The sequence below is a fragment of the Drosophila navojoa genome, chromosome X, assembly GCF_054131105.1.
Source record: "Drosophila navojoa isolate 15081-1374.11 chromosome X, UAZ_NAV_1.0, whole genome shotgun sequence".
Lineage (NCBI taxonomy): Eukaryota > Metazoa > Arthropoda > Insecta > Diptera > Drosophilidae > Drosophila > Drosophila navojoa.
The window spans coordinates 30,844,600-30,863,463 of record NC_142895.1 but is presented as its reverse complement, the minus strand read 5'-3'; the positions used below and the strand labels follow the sequence as shown (position 1 = coordinate 30,863,463).

Here is an 18,864-nt window from a genome sequence, read left to right as displayed (position 1 = left end):
ACCCTGAACCCATTGAAAATGGGAAATCAGGATATAATGGTTTTGTTAAAAGTATGTAACAGGCAGAAGGAGGCGTGGCAGACCCCACAAAGTATATATATTCTTGATCAGGGCGACGAGCTGAGTCGATTTGGCCCTGTCCGTCTGTCTGTCCGTCCGTCCGTCCGTCCGTCCGTATGTATGAACGCGTCGATTTCAGAAGATATAAGAGCTAGAGACTTCAATTTTTTTTTAAATGTCCGTATATATCACGCGCATATCGAGTTTATCACTAAAAAACAATAACTCATTCCGATACTTTTTTATCGATAAAAACCGTATCGAAGATCACTTAAAAAATTATATCTCCTACATCTTTCAAGCTTCCAAATTTAAAATGTATATAAAGATGTATTTTATACAATTTCGGTTTTTGTTAAAATTTACCTCCCACCCCTAAATCCACCCCCTCACCCTCATCTTTGTAAAAGTCGTATAACAAATACTTGTGCTTCGGTATACACATACATTTAAACATCATGATTACGTTCTGAAAGTTGCATTACGATCGTACGTCTAGAAATTAAATTATTCAACAAATAAGTTCTCATAATATTGCCAACACTGCAGCGCAACCCAAGTGCAATCGCCTGTATATGTGAGTGTGTGTATATGCGTGTGTTTGTTTGTATGCGTGTGTGTGTGTGTGTGTGCGTGTGTGTGTTTGCTAATTATTATTGAAATATCAGTTGCTTGTAGGGTTCAGGGGATCTCGTAGTCGAGCTGTCTCGACTAGAGCTTTCTTTCTTGTTATCAAATGTGTTTTTTTATACCCTGAACCCATTGAAAATGGGAAATCAGGGTATAATGTTTTTGTGTAAAAGTATGTAACAGGCAGAAGGAATCATCGCAGACCCCATAAAGTATATATATTCTTGATCAGCACGACGAGCTGAGTCGATATAGCCCTGTCCGTCTGTCCGTCCGTCCGTCCGTCTGTCCGTATGAACGCCGAGATCTCAGAAGATATAAGAGCTAGAGAGCTGAAATTTTGTGTGCACTCTCGTGTATACCATACGCAGTACGAGTTTGCTTTATTTTTTCGATAACTCATCCGATAACTTTTTTATCGAGAATAATCGAAAAATAGATTTTGTTTTTTGAGCCTCATCGGAGTACTATTAGACGTGGAGACTTCAGATTTACTGTGTATATACATATGATGAATACAAACATTTTGTAATCAACAGATTTTGGATACCACGCCCCCTTCGCCCCCAATTTATAATGTACACACATTTTGACTATATGATTACGCCCTGAAAATTTCATTAAGATCGTATGTTTAAAAAAGAAGTTATTCACCAAGTAAATTCTCATACTATTGCCCACACTGCAGCGCAGCCCAAGCGCAGTCGCTGCTTACTGCGCAGTTAGCAGAGCGCGGGCGCGTGAGGGTGGATGCATGTGTATATATGTGTGCGTGCATAAAAGAAGTGCAGAATGATAAAAATATCAGCTTGGAGGGTTCAGGGTATCTCCTAGTCGAGCAGTCTCGACTAGAGTCTTCTTACTTGTTTATGAATAGTCAGGTTCGCCTGAGGCTGTGCCGTAGACTGACTGACTACATTTGTTTATTTACTTCTATACTATTGTATAATATGAGAGCAGGACCGAAAACTGTCACTGTTATCAAGCCTACTGAGTATCAATAGAAATTTGAATCTTTAGGGAAAATACCGCGATTTTCAAGTATTCGTGAAATTTTTACAGTATTTTTAAGATCTACTATCCTACTCGTAGCGGAGACAAATCCATCAAATCAAAAACCATGAAAATTGGTCCAGCAGATCACGAGTTATAAGTGCTGGAAAACTTTTCACAACTCTCTTTTATATATATAGATGGGAAATCAGGGTATAATGGTTCTATCAAAATATATATCTTCTTGATCAGAACGACGAGCTGAGTCGATAAAGCGCTGTCTGACGGTCCGTCTGCCCGTCCATGTGAGCAAGCCAATGTATATATAATCTTGATCAGGGCGTCGATTTAGCCCTGTCCGTCTGTCCGTACGTATGAACGCATCGATCTCAGCAGATATCAGAGCTAGAGACTTGAAATTATTGTTCTTAGGTCCGTGTATATCACGTGCATGTCGAATTTTTCTCCAAAAATTGATAACCCATTCCCGATATTTTATTGTCGATTAAAACCCCTATTGAAAGGTAGTTATTTAATTATATCTCTTACACCTTTAGAGCTAGAGCTGCCATGTATTTTAAATAATTTCGATTTTTGCTATAGTTTGACCTCCACCACTATATCCACCTCCTCACCATCATCTTTGTAAAAGGCGTATTTCAAATACTAGAGTCTTGTGCTTTGGCACATACATGCATGTATGCACATAATGTCAATGTAATAAAAAGAAAGTTTCATGGGCATAATCCATCAACAAGAAAAGTTATTAAGCAATTAAATTTCCATAGTAAGCCCACACTGCATCAATTGCGTGTTTATGCTATGTTTATGCTATCCCTATGTTTTTTTACTCTGAACCCATTGAAAATGGGATATCAGGGTATAATGGTTTTGTTGAAAAGTATGTAAGAGACAGAAGGAGGCGTGGCAGACCCCACAAAGTATATATAAATTAAATATGCGAAAGCGGTTTTTATATAAAAAAAACGTTTATTTGCTTTCGGAGTTTTATTAGAACTGACTTAAGAATAATTATACAAGTACTATTTATATTAAAGCTACCGCTGCTGCTATTGGCGTCGCTGATCAGTGCGCTGACTCGGCGCTCGTGGCGGAAATGCTCACGTTGACCAGAATGTGTTTTGGCCAAGTGCATTGATCTTATTAATATTGCTGACGATAGGCTCCCACGGTTGCGGTTGCGTTGCCGTTGTATTCTGCTGACAAAGCGCACGTGTCAAAAGTGCATGCACTGGAGCTGTGATATAATTGGGCCGGTGCAATGCCCTTTTGTAGGGTCTGTCGTTAACTCTTCCCCCTTTAGATGCGGACGTCCTCGGTCGCAATATAGAAAACTTGAGCATTTTCTCTCTTTTCTGCTTCGGGTGTTGTGACTTGGCCTGTGGTGGCTGGGGTCTTCCGTTTCAGCAAGTATCCAACTACTGCCATAATTATCAGTAGAGTTCCAGAGAGTGTTATATTGATTGCTGCTCTTGTATCGTTGCTGCTCTTTAGGGTTTCTAATTTTCTTGTGTTGTTTAGATTTATTTCCTTGAGCATTTGCAATGAGAGGACTTCATCGATCTTGTTTGTTTCCGCCATGATTTGAAATAGCGGTGGGGTGGCTTCTGCGAAGGACATTACTTTTGACTCGTATACGTCGCCTTCGATGCGTATCGTGGAGTTTTCGAATTGTACCAGGAAGGTACCATGGAGCTCTACTTCCTCTTCGTCGATCTTGATTGGTCCATTGAAATCGTTGAGCAATATTGTTCCGACAAACAGCTGTTCGTGATTGGGTACGTGTTGATTGTTGATAGCACGGCAGTTTGGAGGTTGGCTTTTCAATAGTGGAAAAGTACAAGTATCATTTCTTAAATCGACTAACTTATTTTTATTACAAATTGTTTTTTCATTGTGTGACTCACATGAGTCTCTTATAGCATAGATTGCATTTTCGCATTTTACAATATTTTCGAATTTTATTTCATTAATATAGTTTTTTCTTTTAATTGGCTTAATTAACATGGTTGTACAAACTTCATTTGAGATTAAAGGTATGTTAATTATATAGAGTATATTTTTTCCATTACTTGCAATTTTTATTTGGCTAAATTCTAACAATTCTTCTGCATTTAAAAACATGATTTTTTCTCTTTCTAGTATCTGTTCTATTATATTGACTTCAGATTCTGACAATATTATTGAGTTTATTGTATTTGTTTTTGCCCAGTCTATGGCATGAATTAAATTAGTTAAATCGTCTTTAAAGATCTGGAGCTTGTATTTAAAAAACGTGATTCTTTCTTCTTGAATATTAGAATGATCTTTTACAATTTTCATTATGTTATTTGAGGTTTGTGTGATTTCGTTGATTCTATCTTGCAATACTCGATTAATGACTACTTGTCTATTATTATTTTCTAATTGTTCATTTATTTTTGAAATTAAAACCTCATGGTCACTGTGGTCCGGTGTACCGGCCAGCCATTTCCATGCTGTTCCCAATGCATTAATTGCTCTTGCCACTCTTATGGAGGGTTTGAGTCTACGCAAGTCATTTCTGACGCTATTTAATTCATAATTTAGCAGTGGGTACATCTGGTGTGAGGTACTTATATTGTTAAGGGTTTCTTCGAAAGTTCCGAAGGTTTTTTCGTATTCTGAAATGTCAAATATGTGAATAATTTTGAAAGTTCCGTTCTGTATTGCTGAAGTTCCTGTCTTTATCGGAATTAGTTGAGAGTGTGAGTAGTCGAGGATTGTGGTTATACCCAAACATAGCGGTGCGAATATCCTGTAAGTTACGTTCGAATGTTATTTTTGTGGATAATTTTTCCTGAAACTGTTCTAATGGTTGAATTTCTGTTTTCTGCTACAATTTCTTTTTTGTATTTGGGTGTGAGTTTTGAACCTAGGCGCTTGTTTACTTTTACATAGACTATCTCCCCTTGTTCGTAAGTTTTAGTTTCTTGTCTCTCTTTATTGTGGTAATTTAAGTCATATTTTTGTTTATCTAGTAGTGTGTTGGATATTATTTTCCTATTCTCTTCTGTTTTTTCAGGGTTATCCTGAACTGTTGTGCCGAAAAATATTTCTATTGGTTTTCTTTTAGTAACTGAATGGTAGGAGGCGTTATATTCCTGTACTGCTTTGAAAAGTGTATCTGTGAAACTCATATCTTTATTGTCTTGTCTTAGGCAAGTCATTATCTCTGACAGGGTGGAGTGAAATCTCTCTATTTGTCCGTTACTTGTTGAGTTATAGGGAGGGGTAGTATAAACTTCGATACCTAGTTGGTCTTGCAGCAAGAACTTTATAGAGGCTGAATTTAAAGCTCGCTCGTTGTCGATTACTACGGTTCTGGGCATGCCGAATGCAATTAGGATTTCTCTTAATGGGATTTTTATATCTTCTGCAGATCTTGAATTTAAAATCTTAACTTGAACGTATTTTGAAAATTTATCAATGCTAGTTAAAATAGTCTTATTTTCAGTTATGTAAATATCTATATGAATGATTTCGCCTGGAAATTTGGGAATTGGTGTTGCTTGAATTGCGGGATGTGGAGGGTGTCTATCGTATTTTGACTCTCTGCATGTTAAGCATGATTTTGTAATTTCTTTAACTTTTTTATGTAGTTGTGGGAAGAAAAATTTTTCTAGAATTTGTGCTTTATTTTCCGATGCATTTCTGTGTGCTCGTCTATGCTCTTGTGTTATAATTTTGTACTGTTCATCGACGCTCGTAATGTCTTCTACCTTTCTTTGAGTGTATCGTATTTTATAATTGGAAAAGTGAAGTGGGTAGAATTCCTGTATTTTGCCCATTATATGTTCTGGAGTAAATAAGCCGTTAATAAGTCTTGGGTCAAGTCGTTTCTTAAAAATGTCAATTAATTCGTCTTCAGTAAAGTGGGGTTGTGTTACTGTATGCCTATGGTATGTAGGGAAGGGAATTTCGAATTTATAATCGTACTTTTCGCCGATTACTATGAATAGCTGATTCTTGAAAACATTAATAGGTGTTTCTATTGTGGGGATGAGGTTGTGTGATGAACTTTCATCGCTCATAACTGTGGTTTCTGTACTATTGACTTCGTTTATTGGGTTCCTTGATAAAGCGTCTGCTACTACGTTAGTGGTTCCTGGTTTATACTTTAACTCGTAATTGAACTCTTCTAAGTAACTCTTCCAACGTTTCAGTTTTCCGTTGTGATTTTTATTACTTAGAGCAAAGGTTATTGGTTGGTGGTCTGTGAATATAATAACTTTGGCAGTTCCATACAAATAAATTCGAAGGTTTTGCAATGCCCAAACTATGGCTAGCATTTCGTTTTCATTTGTTGCATAGTTCTCCTCTGTTTTTGACAATGTTCTTGATATGAAAGTAATGGGTCTGCCTTCTTGTTCAAGGACTGCACCGATTGCGTAATTCGAAGCATCGGTTGTTAAGTGGAATTCTTTGGAGAAGTCTGGATATTTTAAAATTACGTCATTAGAACAAAGAGTTTGCTTTATTTTATTGAATGCTTCTATTGCCTTGTTGTCTAGCTTTATCTGTATTTTATCTGATGCTTTTGCTGATATACGACCATCTTCACCTCTGAGGTGAGTTGTAAGGGGTTTAGCTAGTTTTGCATAATCTTTTATGAATCTGCGGTAGTAGCCGGAGAGGCCTAAGAACGATCGTAGTTCTTTAAGTGTTTTGGGTATGGGGAATCTGGAAATCGCTTCAACCTTTTCTGGATTTGTCTTAACGCCACTGTCTGAAATGGTGAATCCTAGGAAATTTACTTCCTTTTTGAAAAATTCACACTTGTCCATTTGGATTTTCATATTAGCGATAAGTAAAGTCGTGAAGACTTGTTTTATGTGATGGGCATGTTCGTTTTCAGTTTTGCTGAAAACAATGATGTCATCAATGTAGACATAGCAGATTTTTCCAACATGATCCCTTAGAATATCATCTAAGGCTCTTTGGAATATTGAAGGGGAATTCTTGAGACCAAAAGGTAGTCTTGTAAATTCGTACTACCCTCCGTTAACAGAAAATGCTGTCTTTTCTATGCCTGTCTCCTTCAAAGGAATTTGGTGGAAACCACTTTTGAGGTCGAGGACCGTGAAGAATTTATTATCCCCTAAGTTGGCTATGATGTCCCCTATTTCTGGCATAGGATATCGATCGGAGATTGTGACCAGATTTAGCTTGCGATAATCAATTACAAGTCGGTATTTCTTTTTTCCTGAGGCATCAGTTTTCTTTGGTACGATCCATACTGGAGCGTTATACGGTGATCTAGAGGGTCTAATGACTCCGTCGTCAAGCATTTCTGATATCTGCTTTTCGACTTCTTGCTTTAGAGCAATAGGATATGGGTAATGCCTGCTGTAAACCGGAGTGTCGGTATTGGTTCGGATCTCTCCTACTACTTTAGTCGTGTAGGTTAATTTTTGCTCTGGGTCTGCAAATAACGGTTTAGCTTCTTGAATTAGTTGATCTATTATGTTTTTCTGGCTATCGGACATATGATTTGTTCGGACCTTTATATTGGTAACTGCTTGTGCTGGTAATTGCTTGATTCGGAATTTATTACTGCAATTTACTATTAGGATATCATTCCTGACGTCGATAACGACATTGAGTTGTTTCATTGTATCATTGCCTAGAATGCCATGAAATGTTTTTAGAGTGGGTAATACGAAAAATCTGATTGGAGTGTTGAGGTTAAAAAGATTGAGCAATACATGATGAGTTATGGCTATTTTCCCGCCTATAGAATTAGCGAAAAAAGTTTCTTTGTTCTTTTTTGCGTTGGTTGCTAGGGAAGATTGTATGTAATCCTGATTGGAACCTGTATCAATGAGGAAGTTCAGTACCTGTCCGTCCCTCGTTTTGCATTGGAAGTAAGGTAACGAGGAACGATTTAAGCTAAAAAATTGACATCAGACATATCAGCAATTTCTGTGGTTGCTTCATTCTCGTATGGTGTTTCGACGATACCTTGCTCCTCTGCAGCAGCATAGTAGGCCTGTTCACTCATACACTGTTCGTATGCCTCGGCATAAGCTTCGGTGGCGTATGCGTTTGCATATGCGTTTGCGTAAGCGTTAGCTTCGTCATCTACGTTCTGCGCTTGAGTTTCCCCAGTATTGATATGAAATTGTCGTTGTTGTTTGAATGGGTTTTCTGCCCTAGAAGATAAGGGTCTCTTCCCAGTGAATTGGTTATTATTTGGCCTATTCATGTAATTCACATTCCTGGTTCTGATAGACGAGTCGACTTCCATTGGTTGTGGAGCCGGTTGCGGTTTTGGGGCTATTGGTCTTGGTGGTGCGTTAAAGAACTGTAGTGGTTGTTGCTGTATGGGTCTAGGTATGAAACCTGAATTCTGGGGGTTAAACTTAGGCTTTGGTGGATAATACAGATTCGGATTAAAGTTGGTTCGATTTAAGACGTGTGGGCTATTGTGTCGAAATGAAGATTGAGTAATTCTATTTTGATGATTGTACCTTGGAGGAAGCGAAGGAGCTCTTATAGGGTTAACGGAATTCCTAATCGACTGGTTCTCAATCAGTCGGCACAAGTGAAGGGCATGTTTAAGGTCGGTTGGCTCTTTGATGGCTAATAACCTTGGTAAGTCTCCGTTGAGACCTCTGATAAAGGTATCTAATGCTTTGTCCCTATAAATCTTGGTAATAGCTCTTACTGTTTCTGCAGATGAATCATGGTTATTTATCTGATTCAATATTAGAGACAGATGATAATAAACGGCTTGGTAAAATTCGTCTATTGATCGCCCATTTTGCCTAAGAGTGTAGAGTTGGTACTCCAGTGTCTTAAGATCTCTGCGATCTGCGAAATGGTCAGTGAGACATTGGGATATGGCTTTCCAATTTAATGGGGTATTATATGCTTCTAACACTGCATCGGCTTCGCCAACTACTTTACTTCTTACTACCATTAAGATACCATAATGCTTTGGTGTTCCCTGTACAGTAGAGTAGGCCTCAAATATCCTGTCTACACTTTTGCGCCATGAAGTAAATTCTGCTCTATTCCCAGAAAAGTCTTTTAAAACTCTTACAACGTCTGGTAACTTGTCTAGTTCGTTGATTCGTCCCATATATTCTGGGAGAATCGTCTGATCTTGCTCGACAGAGACGGTCGTAGCTGGGTTAAGTAACTCGTCACCTTTCTCAGACAATATCTTCCTAAGGTATCTCTCTATCGTACTCTCAATTGGTTCGGTCAAGTAAGTTGGTTTTATGGCACCTGTACTGGTGGATGGGAGTGAATTTTCTGGTGGTGGCATGTTTATTTTAGAGAATGCGGTCGTTAGTTCGTCAATGGTCACGGACAGACTTAAAGAGTTTTTATCGAATCGAAAAATGGTGGTGGTTTGTTTTCAGAATATGTTCTTGGAATCTTAATTTATGTTAGTAAATTCCTACGCGATCAACGCAGTGATCTTCCTGGCTATTATTGTATGGCTTTATGGGACATACGCTATACCGGGCAACTAGATGTCGCTCAGTAGTACAATTTTCAGAGTTTTCTTAAATACTAAGTGTTAAAGTTCAATATTTCTCTTGTTTTTCTTTTTAATATTTTGTTGCTTATTTGTTTTTTTTTCAAGACTTATTCACTATGCTTACAATATAATCAGCATCGTTGACTCCCGCGATGATGGTCCGGATTACTCTCTTTCGTCAGATTCCAGTATTAGTGGTGTCTCCGTTACTAAAGATCCTGCGACGCACACTGATTACGCGGTACCCTACGGGCGGACACTTATAGGGTGGCAACAATGTTTTTGACCCACGACCGTACCTCGTTTACGTATTTAGAGTCACTCTTTCACGAACACGGTGTAGCTGCGGATTAGGCACTATTACGGATCGTTCGAATGCTCCCGTTAGCTACGGATTAGGTACTAACGTTTCGATAGTTGCGGATTAGGCACTAAAGATTTTCGTCGCGTTCACTAGCAGCTATATTTCGTTATAGGTGCTCTCGCGAACAATAGTTGATACTATGTTTTTCGACGCGTAAACTTTCTAGGATAACAATCGCGGGTCCCTGCTCGGGCGCCAATTAAATATGCGAAAGCGGTTTTTATATAAAAAAAACGTTTATTTGCTTTCGGAGTTTTATTAGAACTGACTTAAGAATAATTATACAAGTACTATTTATATTAAAGCTACCGCTGCTGCTATTGGCGTCGCTGCTGTTGTTGCTGCTAGGTGTCTTGTGACACGATGGCTCTCACGGTGGTGCTGATCAGTGCGCTGACTCGGCGCTCGTGGCGGAAATGCTCACGTTGACCAGAATGTGTTTTGGCCAAGTGCATTGATCTTATTAATATTGCTGACGATAGGCTCCCACGGTTGCGGTTGCGTTGCCGTTGTATTCTGCTGACAAAGCGCACGTGTCAAAAGTGCATGCACTGGAGCTGTGATATAATTGGGCCGGTGCAATGCCCTTTTGTAGGGTCTGTCGTTAACTTATATATTCGTGATCAGCATGATATTCAAAGAAATATAGCTGTCTTGAGAGCGTGAAGGGACTATAAACACTTTTTATATTTTTTAATAAATGTGATATTTCACAGTGAGCAACCATGTCATCATGCAGCATATAGTACATATCTTGCCGGTGCATTAGTTGGTACAATTAAAGGCTTTATGTATCAAACAAGCATGTCTCACCTCTCACATTAATTCGAAAATATTATATTCAATGGATAGTGGATGTGGTAATAAACCAAGTAGGAAGGCTCTAGTTGAGACTGCTCGACTAGATGAATCCTCCAATTTGACATTCTAATCATTCTGCACTCCTTTTATGCACTCATACATACACATGCATCCACAAGCACGCATAAGCTCGCGCTCTGCTAACTGAGCAGTAAGCAGCGTCTGCGCTTGGGCTGTGCTGCAATGTGGGCAATATTATGATAATTAATTTGTTGAAAAAATTTAATTTGTAAACGTACAATCTTAATGAAACTTTCAAAACGCAAACATAATGTATGAATGTATGTACATTCCAAAGCACAAGTCTCTAGTACTCGAGATATGTCTTTTACAAATATGAGAGTGAAGGGTTGGATATAGGGGTGGGGGTTAAATTTTAACATAAACCAAAATTGTATAAAATACACCTTAATACATGTTTTCAATTTGGAGACTCTAGCTGTAAAGATGTAGGAGATATAATTTTATAACCGTTTTTGAATAAAGTTTTTATTCGATAACAAGTAAGAAAGCTCTAGTCGAGACTGCTCGACTACGAAAACCCCTGAACCCTACAAGCAACTGATATTTCAATAATAATTAGCAAATACACACGCACACACACACACACACACACGCATACATACAAAGTATATATCTTGGCTTCATGTTAGACACAAGATTAACTTTCCGCGAACACTTAGAATATGTGCATAAAAAGGCAGCTGATTGTAGAGGTCTCTCAAGAATTATGCTTAACACGCGGGGACCTAAACAGCAACGACGTCTTCTTCTAATGAGCGTCATTAGGCCTGTTATCCTCTATGCTGCGCCAATATGGTCAAGAGCGATTGCAACACCGAGCTACAGCCGGGACATTTGCGCGATCTACAGGAGTACCTGGTCGCCGAAGCCGTGGAGCGGAATTCGCACGCGCCTGTGCGACACAACGCTATCAGGGCGAACAGCATTGCACGATGGCAAAGGAAGTGGAATAGCTCAGCTAAAGGGCGGTGGACGCACAAGCTCATCCCGGAGCTCGAACCATGGGTTAACCGCAAACACGGCGCAGATCCTCTCGGGCCATGGATGCTTTCGGAGCTATTTGACGCGCTTTGGTCACGAGGAAACTGATGAGTGCCCCTAGTGCGGGCGAGGGCATGTGGAAGACGCCAACCACATCCTTTTCGTATGTGGACGGTTCCTGGACTCCTCCAGACGTCGTCTAGAAGAGGCACTGGGCCGCTCCATCAGAGCGGACAACATAGTCAACGCTATGCTGGAATCGGAGGAAGCTTGGGAACTAACAAGCACCTTCGCGGCCACAGTGATGATGGTGCTGCGCAGAGTCGAGCGAATAAGAAGACGAGCTGTACCAGGCTATGGTAGCGCATAGTGCTTGCGAAGCAATGCTTGACGGCCGTCCCTCAAGCATCGCGCGCTTTCCGAGCCAACACTCAACTTGCAACTTGTAGTATAACAAGAAAGAAAGCTCTAGTCGAGACTGCTCGACTACGAGATCCCCTGAACCCTACAAGCAACTGATATTTCAATAATAATTAGCAAGTACACACGCATACAAACAAACACACGCACACACATACGAACAAACACACGCATATACACACACTCACATATACAGGCGATTGCGCTTGGGTTGCGCTGCATGTTTGGCAATATAATGAAAACTTATTTGTTGAATAATTTAATTTCTAGACGTACGATCGTAATGAAACTTTCAGAACGTAATCATAATGTTTAAATGTATGTGTATACCGAAGCACAAGTATTTGTTATACGACTTTTACAAAGATGAGGGTGAGGGGGTGGATTTAGGGGTGGGGGGTAAATTTTAACAAAAACCGAAATTGTATAAAATACATCTTTATATACATTTTAAACTTGGAGACTCTAGCTTGAAAGATGTAGAAGATATAATTTTTTAAGTGATCTTCGATAAGGTTTTTTATCGATAAAAAAGTATTGGAATGAGTTATCGTTTTTTAGTGATAAACTCGATATGCGCGTGATATATACGGACATTTTAAAAAAAAGTTGAAGTCTCTAGCTCTTATATCTTCTGAAATCGACGCGTTCATACATACGGACGGACGGACGGACGGACAGACGGACAGGGCTATATCGACTCAGCTCGTCGTGCTGATCAAGAATATATATACTTTGTGGGGTCTGCGATGATTCCTTCTGCCTGTTACCTACTTTTACACAAAAACATTATACCCTGATTTCCCATTTTCAATGGGTTCAGGGTATAACAAGTAAGAACGTTGCAGTCGGGCGCTACCTACTGCGGAATACTCATTCACAGTCCGTATACATGATGCTATGTTTACAAAGGGGCATTTATTCTTATTTCAAATTTAATTTGGCTTTAAAAAAATTTAGTACAAAACAAGTAAGAAAACTCTAGTCGAGACTGCTCGACTAGGAGATACCCTGAACCCTCCAAGCTGATATTCTTATCATTCTGCACTTCTTTTATGCACGCACACATACATTTACATGCATCCACCCTCACGCGCCCGCGCTCTGCTAACTGCGCAGTGAGCAGCGACTGCGCTTGGGCTGCGCTGCAGTGTGGGCAATAGTATGAGAATTTATTTGATGAATAACTTTTTTTGTAGACATGCAATCTTAATGAAATTTTCAGAGCGTAATCATATGGTCAAAATGTGTGTACATTCTAAAGCACAAGTCTCTAGTACTTGAAATACGTTTTTTACGAATTGGGGGCGAAGGGGGCGTGGTATCCAAAATCTGTTGATTACAAAATGTTTGTATTCATCATATATATATACACAGTAAATCTGAAGTCTCTATGTCTATTAGTACTGCGATGAGGCTCAAAAAACAAAATCAATTTTTCGATTATTCTCGATAAAAAAGTTATCGGATGAGTTATCGAAAAAATAAAGCAAACTCGTACTGCGTATGGTATACACGAGTATGCACAAAAAATTTCAGCTCTCTAGCTCTTATATCTTCTGAGATCTCGGCGTTCATACGGACGGACGGACGGACGGACGGACAGACGGACGGACGGACGGACGGACGGACGGACGGACAGACGGACAGGGCCATATCGACTCAGCTCGTCGTGCTGATCAAGAATATATATACTTTATGGGGTCTGCGATGATTCCTTCTGCCTGTTACATACTTTTACACAAAAACATTATACCCTGATTTCCCATTTTCAATGGGTTCAGGGTATAACAATTATGCTTTTTGATTATATTGTAGCTTTTGGTAATTTTTATCGAGTAATCGATAATTATTATATTGATCGTGCACTTTTTGAGTACAAATGTATGGTGATTTTCGTTGATAGCGTTCGGTTACAAAAGCGCGATTTTTAGCATTCTAAGAATTGCGATTGATTTCTGGATTTTCTAGCTGTTATTGTAGTTTTGTCAGATGACGCTCTGTTATTAGCTTATTGTATTTTAGCTACCACAATGTCAAGCAAGACGATAGCGCGGGTGCTAAAGGCGTCGCAAGTTATGTTACAGCGGCGGAGGTTCCAAACCCCTTCAATGTTGTGTTTTTTTTTTTTCATACATATTTCGTTTTTTATAAAATAGATATTTATTTTATTCTTTTTTCTAATTGAACAATTTTTTAAGTTTAAATTTATTATTTTATTTTGACATGGCTTGGGTGCGAGTTCAAATCCCGCGGAAAACTCTTTTTTGTAAATTGCAAATTTTGTTATTTTAGCTTCTTTTATATTTTTAAAAAAATTTAAATTTTATTTTTTAATTTTATAAAAATCTTTCCTTCCGTGTTATCAATGCCTATTAAGCCTATTTGTATATACATGTACATACATAGATAGCTCAAGCATATAAATGTCGCAATTTGATACTACAAATGCCGATTGCCACGCCCCTAGTGGCCGTAGACACCTCATTTTTGGCCAGTTCTTAACGGTAACGTAAATGCGAAATTTGAATGCTTACGCTAAAAAAATGTGAAAATTACAAGGTATTTTTCGATATGCCACGCCCCCAAAGAGGCGTGACAATTATTTTTGGGGCATCGATAGAGGAGGTTACGAGTAACTCAACTATCCAAATTTGAAGCTTTTAGCTCTTAAACTGTAGGATATATAAAGTTTTGCAGTTTGCCACGCCCCCTTTCGGCGGACATATATCCACTATAGCTTGTTGGACTTGGGAGGTCAACTCGCGTATATATACCAAATTTCAAGTCTCTAGCATCGATAGTGCCCAAAATATAGCCAAATTTGAAAAATCACTATATCTTCAGGTCCGATTTGCCACGCCCCTAGTAGGCGTCATTATAGAATTACAGCATTAGCTCACGTGCGAAATTTCAACGTTCTAGCTTTAGAACTTTAGGAGATACAGTTTTATCTGATTTTCCACGCCCCCAATGGGCGTAGATATATCCACCGTAGCTTTTTGGACTTGGAGGGTCAACGCGGATCTACATACCAAATTTCAGCTTTCTAGCTCTTCAACTAACATGATTTCTGGTATATCGGAAAATGCATTCTCCGATTTGCCACGCCTCTAGTGGGCGGATCGGGAAAATTTTAACACTTTATAAATCGGAGTTATACACGAGTATGTGTTCCAAATTTCAAGTCTCTAGCTTCAATAGAGGCGAAATGAACTGCGTTCATACGGACAGACGGACGGACGGACAGACGGACGGACAGCAAGACGGACATTGCACAAAACCAATATACTAATTCACTTCGTGAATGAGTATAATAATTCACTTCGTGAATGAGTATAAAACAAGAAAGAAAGCTCTAGTCGAGACTGCTCGACTACGAGATCCCCTGAACCCTTCGAGCAACTGATATTTCAATAATAATTCGCACATACACACGCACACACACACACACGCATACAAACAAACACACGCACACACACACACACACACACACACACACACACGCATATACAGGCGATTGCGCTTGGGTTGCGCTGCAGTGTTGGCGATATTATGAGAACTTATTTGTGGAATAATTTAATTTCTAGACGTACGATCGTAATGAAACTTTCAGAACGTAATCATGATGTATAAATGTATGTGTATACCGAAGCTCAAGTCTCTAGTATTTGATATACGACTTCTACAAAGATGAGGGTGAGGGGGTGAATTTAGGGGTGGGGGGTAAATTTTAACAAAACCCGAAATTGTATAAAATACATCTTTATATACATTTTAAACTTGGAGACTCTTGCTTGAAAGATGTAGGAGATATAATTTTTTAAGTGATCTTCGATAAGGTTTTTTATCGATAAAAAAGTATCGGAATGAGTTATCGTTTTTTAGTGATAAACTCGATATGCGCGTGATATATACGGACATTTTTAAAAAAAAGTTGAAGTCTTTAGCTCTTATATCTTCTGAAATCGACGCGTTCAAACATACGGACGGACGGACAGGGCTAAATCGACTCAGCTCGTCGCCCTGATCAAGAATATATATACTTTGTGGGGTCTGCCACGCCTCCTTCTGCCTGTTACATACATTTCAACAAAACCATTATACCCTGATTTCCCATTTTCAATGGGTTCAGGGTATAAAAACGATAACTCATTCCGATACCTTTTTATCGAAGATCACTTTAAAAATTATATCTCCTACATCTTTCAAGCTAGAGTCTCCAAATTTAAAATGCATATTAAGCTGCATTTTATACAATTTCGGGTTTTGTTAAAATTTACCCCCACCCCTAAATTCACCCCCTCACCCTCATCTTTTTAAAAGTCGTATATCAAATACTAGAGACTTGATTACGTTCTGAAAGTTTCATTACGATCGTACGTCTAGAAATTAAGTTATTCAACAAATAAGTTCTTATTATATTGCCAACACTTCAGCGCAACCCAAGCGCAATCGCCTCTATATGCGTGTGTGTGTGTGTGCGTGTGTTTGATTTTATGCGTGTGTGTGTCCGAATTATTATTGAAATATCAGTTGCTTGTAGGGTTCAGGGGATCTCGTAGTCGAGCAGTCTCGACTAGAGCTTTCTTACTTGTTTATATAAGGGAATGATGAAAGATTCTTTCCAAATTGAAGAGAACACAGAAGTCTCCAAGGACAAGTTAAACAATTTTAGTAATGGTGACTGAAGAGAAACACTGCACTCTTTAATCGCACAACTAGGAATATTATCGGCACCGGGAGAGAAAGATGATTTCAATGTCCTAATGGCCGCAGCCAGAGAAGCTGCAGTAGCTTTCGGAATATTTATAGACCCATATTCAGAAAGTGAATATGGATATGAGTTGTTGTAGGGATCAGCAGAAAAATAAGTTGATTGAAAAAATCAGCAAATAGATCAGAGCAATCCTAGTCATTGAAAGTTTTTTCATCACCAAGGACAAATGAGGACGGCAAACCAGAAGATCTACGCTTAAAGTTTACAAATGAATAAAATTGTTTGGGATCTCGAGCAAACTGACGGGTGCAACGCATAAGATAATTCTCATAACAGCTAGAATTTAAAAGATTGAAGTTTGACTTGGCAATGGAATATTTGGACCAGTCAACACTTGAACCAGACTTTTTATAATTTTTCTCCAGTTCAAAAGAGTCTTGGTAAACCAAGATGGCTTATTTGAAACTGGCGAAATACGGCAGAGAGGGACACAAACATCCAGAATATGAAATATATGAAATGAACACTAACCCTCGCAACCCGAGAGTCAGATACCCTGTGCAACTAAAGTCTTCGTACCCCTGATAAATTTTCACAAAACATGCTGTAACTTCCTCAAATTTTGATAAAACATAAACGTTTTGATGAAGGGTGATCAAATAATGTTTTAACTACACAATGCAACTTAAATAATAATATTTTGGTCTGATTTTATAGCTATGTATGTGCTATGTGTTTGATGTTGGGGAGTCCTTGCAGATGAACGTTTGTTGGATCCTCGTGTATTTGTTATTAAATTATTTTAATTGGGTGGGTTGGTTTTGAATATCAAAATTTGATTCAATTAATATCTTAGAATCATTTACAGCTAATGGAGCTACAGCCTACTATCACTTAATCGTGGTTGTACACGTAGTAACGCGTCGCACGCACGACGATCATTGTTGCCCGTTAGTCGAGGTGCCGTTCGGGCGATAGTAGTGGCTACTTTCACTCGCAGGGCAACAACGGTACTTCGGCTAATGCAATGCGATTAAGTGATAGAAGGTTATGCCACTAACTAGAGAACATAGTTAAACATAGTTAACTGGGTTTGCGCCATGAGTATTGTTTATGTATGCCAATTTACCTATACATTTAAAAATTGTACACGTTGAAGTTGCACCAATAAAGGTGCTGCTCACACCTACTGTCATGTCAGAAACATCCGGTAGAATGAAATAAAGTTGGTGAATTTATAGTCTAATCGAAAACTGAGCATGATTATGCTCAGCCTAAGAAAACATATAATCTGCTGCGTATCAGCTATAGCCATCAGATTTGTAATATAAAGAATGATATTAATACGTTTAATTATGCGGATTGATGGGAAATGTGAAATGCTTAGTAGTAACTCTCTAGTCTTACAGATTGAAGCCTTAGATAATAAGGTTAAAGCCATTATATGCATATTTTTATACCCTGAATCCATTGAAAATGGGAAATCAGGGTATAATGGTTTTGTTAATATGTATGGTACAGGCAGAAGGAGGCGTGGCAGACCCCACAAAGTATATGTATTCTTGATCAGGGCGACAGAGTCGATTTAGCCCTCTTCGTCCTTCCGTCTGTCCGTACGTTTGAAGACTTGAAATTTGTTTTAAAATGTCCTTATATATAGTGCGGATATTAAGTTGATCTCCAAAAATCGAAAACTCTACTCGTTTAGCTGTCGATTGAAAACCTTATCGAATATCAGTTATAAATTTATATCTGCTACATCTTGTAGAGTCTCCAAATTTATGTTCGTTAAATTTTACCTCCTATCCCTATATCCACCCCCTCACCATTACCTTCGTAAGAGGTGTATTTTAAATACTAGAGACTTGTGCTTTGGCAAATGCAATTTCAATGTCACAATCCCGAACTGAAAGTTTAAAGAAGAAAGTATATCCATAAGAAAAGTTATTAAGCAATTAAGTTCCCGTAGTAACCCCACACCGCAACCAATGCATGTTTATGCGTACGTGCGCATCTGTAAGTGCGTGTGTGTGCATATACGAATAATTATTGAAACATAAATTGCTCGAAGGGTTGCCCTGATCTCATGTCGAGCAGGCTCGACTAGAGCTTTCTTACTTGTTATTTTATAGCATAATTTCTATGTATAAGTAACAACGTGTTGCAAAACAGTTAGAATTAAGTAATTTATCTTGAGTATTACTTCTATATACAAGCTATATCTAATCTATAGCTAATGTTAATCTACAATAACGATTCAATGTATACATGTCAATG

The 18,864-nt window shown here is 38.6% G+C and overlaps 1 protein-coding gene across 1 annotated transcript in view; it reads left to right on the top strand.

Moving 5' to 3' along the window:
• The window catches only part of U2af50 (U2 small nuclear riboprotein auxiliary factor 50), a 169,515-nt gene that overhangs the window by 79,772 nt on the left and 70,879 nt on the right, over positions 1-18,864 (top strand). The window lies entirely within an intron of this gene.